The 5,000-nt window shown below is 42.4% G+C and overlaps 1 non-coding gene across 1 annotated transcript; it reads left to right on the plus strand.

The window, feature by feature from the left end:
- The first annotated feature begins 2,958 nt into the window (after window positions 1-2,958).
- LOC123688386 lies at window positions 2,959-3,077 on the plus strand. Its single transcript, XR_006749910.1, has one exon. It is a non-coding gene; the product is annotated as a 5S ribosomal RNA (ribosomal RNA).
- Window positions 3,078-5,000: the final 1,923 nt, after the last annotated feature.

Genomic DNA, 5,000 nt, shown 5'->3' on the forward strand with positions numbered 1-5,000 from the left:
TTTAGCAAACTTTTCCCGATCGATCCGACCCACCGAGGCCGTTTCGACCGTTCGCCGCGCCTACTAGAGCTGATTTCTTCGGACTCCGATCAGAAAATCCGCCGATGCATGTCGTTAACACCTAGTCCGCCTCGTCCGATCGATCGAGGCCGTTTCGACCGTTCGCCGCGCCTACTAGAGCTGATTTCTTCGGACTCCGATCAGAAAATCCGCCGATGCATGTCGTTAACACCTAGTCCGCCTCGTCCGATCGATCTAGGCCGTCTCGATCCACCCATCGCGCATCGAAAGTCGCATCTCTCGAACTCCGATCCGGAAATCGGCCGATGCATCACGTTAACTATTTCTTATATATCTAATATAATATACATCGAGACGGTAAGAATTCTTTTAATCGAAGATATACATATACTTCTCATCAATATCCAAAAGCTTATCGAAAAATAAATTACTCAACTTTTACGTGAAGAATCGTTCACCCAAACCTTATCCCCTATATATGTCAGGAGAACCCAAGGTTCCCCTCCAGACACGATTTAGCAAACTTTTCCCGATCGATCCGACCCACCGAGGCCGTCTCGACCGTCCGCTGCGCCTACTAGGGCCGATTTCTTCGGACTCCGATCAGAAAATATACCGATGCATGTCGTTAACACCTAGTCCGCCTCGTCCGATCTATCTAAACAGTCTCGACGCACCCAACACTCTTTCAAAGTCGGATTACTCGGACTCAATCTGAAAATGGACCGATGCATGACGTCAACACTTAGCCCGCCTCGTCTGATCGATCTAAGCCATCTCGACCCACCCAACACGCCTTCCAAGTCGGATCACTCGGACTTCGATCTGAAAATCTCCGGACTCATTTTTATGAATATCCCCAGTCAGTAAGAACGTTATTTCGCCAATATATACCAACAATAAACCATATTCCAATAGCTGAACCAAAAATATAATTCCCGATCCAAACGTTCTGCATCGCCCAACGCGACCACCTTCCCTATATATGTCAGGAGAGCACAGGGTTCCCCTCCAGACAACACTTACGCTCTATCCCCGACTCTCGGTCGATCGATAGGCCAGGTCAGCGGTGTCTGTTTCGGCCGAAGCTCGGACTTTGGTCAAAATGTTCCGATACAAAATTTGAACCAAGATAGATACAGATATGATTCCTTCTTAAATATACGTTGATTATCGAACAGAATATGGTAAATATTTTGCGATGACCGAGGATTTCATGAATTTTTTTTTTTTTCGAAAAAATTTTCTGTTATCGGAATTTCCTCAAATTTCATTTGGTTGCCTACTAATGCATATTAAAAACGATAATCAACAATCAGAATCATTATTTATCATTTATTTCAATTTTTATAATGAAAAACGTTCACGTCCTTTCGCGCCTCTCGATCGTCGTTTACGTGATGCATCGGTCAGCCCTAGTTTACGTGGTGCATCGGTAAGATCGAGTTCACGTTCTGCATCGGTAAGATCCAGTTCACGTGGTGCATCGGTAAGATCGAGATTACGTGGTGCATCGGTAAGATCGAGTTTACGTGGTGCATCGGTAAGATCCAATTCACGTTCTGCATCGGTAAGATCCAGTTCACGTGGTGCATCGGTGAGATCGAGTTTACGTTCTGCATCGGTGTGATCTAGTTTACGTTGTGCATCGGTAAGATCGAGATTACGTGAAGCATCGGTATGATCGAGTTTACGTTCTGCATCGGTCTGGACTTAGAGATATATTTTCGACGTGAAAATGTTCCGATACAACTTTTGAACCAGGATAGTTAGAGAGATGATTTTTTCTGGGATGTACGTTGATTGGGGAATGGATTGTGGAAAATAACTTGCCATGACCGAGGTGTTCTCGAATTTTTTTTTTTTTTCGAAAAATATTTTCTGATTTTGGATTTTACTCAAATTTGATTTCGTTGCCTTCTAATGTGTTCTAAAAGAGTAAATCAGTAATCAGAATCGAAAAATATTTTTCGGATTTTTTTTTTTTTGAAAAAAAATTTTCTGATTTTGGAATTTCCTCAAATTTGATTTGGTTGCCTTCTAATGTGTTTTTAAAGCGTAAATCAGTAATCAGAATCAATATTCATTGTCGACTTTAATTTTTATAAGGAAAAATGTTCACGTCCTTAAACGCCTCCCCATCATTAGCCCGAGTCCAAGTCGATGTCAGTCCCGAGCGGACGGTGTCAGATACTACCTATCGCCCCGGTCTGGACTTGGCGAGGTATTTCGACGTGAAATGTTCCGATACAACTTTTGAACCAGGATAGTTAGAGAGATGATTTCTTCTATGTTGTACGTTGATTGTGGAATGGATTGTGGGAAATAACTTGCCATGACCCAGGTGTTCTTGAATTTTTTTTTTTTTCGAAAAAAATTTTCTGATCTTGAAATTTCCTCAAATCTGATTGCGTTGCCTTCTAATGTGTTCTAAAAGAGTAAATCAGTAATCAGAATCAATATTCATTGTCGACTTTAATTTTTATAAGGAAAAATGTTCACGTCCTTAAACGCCTCTCCATCGTTACCCCGACTCCAAGACGATGTTAGACCGGAGCGGACGGTGTCAAATGCGACCGATCTCCCCGGTCTGGACTTAGCGAGATATTCCGACGTGAAATGTTCCGATACAAAAATTTAACTGTGATAGTTAGAGAGATGGTTCCTTTTGTGATGTACGTTGATTGTGTAATAGAATATGGAAATAAACTTGAGATGACCGAGGTCTTCTGGGATTTTTTTTTTTTTTCGAAAAATATTTTTCGATTTCGGAAATCCCTCAAATTTCATTGAGATATGTCCTAATGTGTTCTTAAAGCTTAAATCAACAATCAGAATTAATATCCAAAAGTTATTTCATTTTTTATGAGGAAAAACGTTCACGTCCTTTCCGCTCCCAAAAAGTGAGATATCATAGAAAATATCGCAATATATGTTGTTTACGGCCATACCACGCTGAAATTGCCAGTTCTCGTCAGAACACTGAAGCCAAGCAGCGTCGGGCGCGGTTAGTACTTGGATGGGTGACCGCTTGGGAACACCGCGTGCTGTAAGCTTTTTTTTTACGTTCTGCATCGGTCTGCCGAGATAACGTGGTGCATCGGTATGATCGAGTTTACGTTCTGCATCGGTAAGATCGAGATTACGTGATGCATCGGTAAGATTGAGATTACGTGGTGCATCGGTAAGATCGAGATTACGTGGTGCATCGGTAAGATCGAGTTTACGTGGTGCATCGGTAAGATCCAATTCACGTTCTGCATCGGTAAGATCCAGTTCACGTGGTGCATCGGTGAGATTGAGATTACGTGGTGCATCGGTAAGATCGAGTTTACGTGGTGCATCGGTAAGATCCAATTCACGTTCTGCATCGGTAAGATCCAGTTCACGTGGTGCATCGGTAAGATTGAGATTACGTGGTGCATCGGTAAGATCGAGTTTACGTGGTGCATCGGTAAGATCCAATTCACGTTCTGCATCGGTAAGATCCAGTTCACGTGGTGCATCGGTGAGATTGAGATTACGTGGTGCATCGGTAAGATCGAGTTTACGTGGTGCATCGGTAAGATCCAATTCACGTTCTGCATCGGTAAGATCCAGTTCACGTGGTGCATCGGTAAGATTGAGATTACGTGGTGCATCGGTAAGATCGAGTTTACGTGGTGCATCGGTAAGATCCAATTCACGTTCTGCATCGGTAAGATCCAGTTCACGTGGTGCATCGGTCTGCCCGAGATTACGTGGTGCATCGGTATGATCGAGTTTACGTGGTGCATCGGTAAGATCCAATTCACGTTCTGCATCGGTAAGATCCAGTTCACGTGGTGCATCGGTAAGATGGAGATTACGTGGTGCATCGGTAAGATCGAGATTACGGGGTGCATCGGTAAGATCTACTTTACGTTCTGCATCGGTCTGCCCTTGTTTACGTGGTGCATCGGTAAGATCGAGATTACGTGAAGCATCGGTATGATCGAGTTTACGTTCTGCATCGGTCTGCCCGATATTACGTGGTGCATCGGTTCAGCCCTAGTTTACGTTGTGCATCGGTCTGGACTTAGAGATATATTTTCGACGTGAAAATGTTCCGATACAACTTTTGAACCAGGATAGTTAGAGAGATGATTTTTTCTGTGATGTACGTCGATTGGGGAATGGATTGTGGAAAATAACTTGCCATGACCGAGGTGTCCTCGAATTTTTTTTTTTTTCGAAAAAAATTTTCTGATTGTGGAATTTTCTCAAATTTGATTTGGTTGCCTCCTAATGTGTTCTAAAAGAGTAAATCAGTAATAGGAATCGAAAAATATTTTTCGGATTTTTTTTTTTTTCGAAAAAAATTTTCTGATCGTGGAATTTCCTCAAATTCGATTTGGTTGCCTTCTAATGTGTTTTTAAAGCGTAAATCAGTAATCAGAATCAATATTCATTGTCGACTTTAATTTTTATAAGGAAAAATGTTCACGTCCTTAAACGCCTCCCCATCATCAGCCCGAGTCCAAGTCGATGTCAGTCCCGAGCGGACGGTGTCAGATACTACCTATCGCCGAGGTCTGGACTTGGCGAGATATTACGACGTGAAATGTTCCGATACAACTTTTGAACCAGGATAGTTAGAGAGATGATTTCTTCTATGTTGTACGTTGATTGTGGAATGAAATACGGAAAATAACTCGCCATGACCGAGGTGATTACGATTTTTTTTTTTTTTCGAAAAAAATTTTCTGATCGTGGAATTTTCTCAAATTTGATTTGGTTGCCTCCTTATATGTTCTAATAGCGATAATCAACAATCAGAATCAAAATCCATGATCGGGTTTGATTTTTATAAGGAAAAATGTTCACGTCCTTTTTTTCAACCCCGACTCATTGACGATGTTAGAACCGAGCCGGCGGTGTCAGATACGACCGATCGCCCCGGTCCCGATCGTCATTTACGTTGTGCATCGGTCTGCCCGAGATTACGTGGTGCATCGGTC

This window comes from Harmonia axyridis, chromosome X (assembly GCF_914767665.1).
Source record: "Harmonia axyridis chromosome X, icHarAxyr1.1, whole genome shotgun sequence".
NCBI classification, from domain to species: domain Eukaryota; kingdom Metazoa; phylum Arthropoda; class Insecta; order Coleoptera; family Coccinellidae; genus Harmonia; species Harmonia axyridis.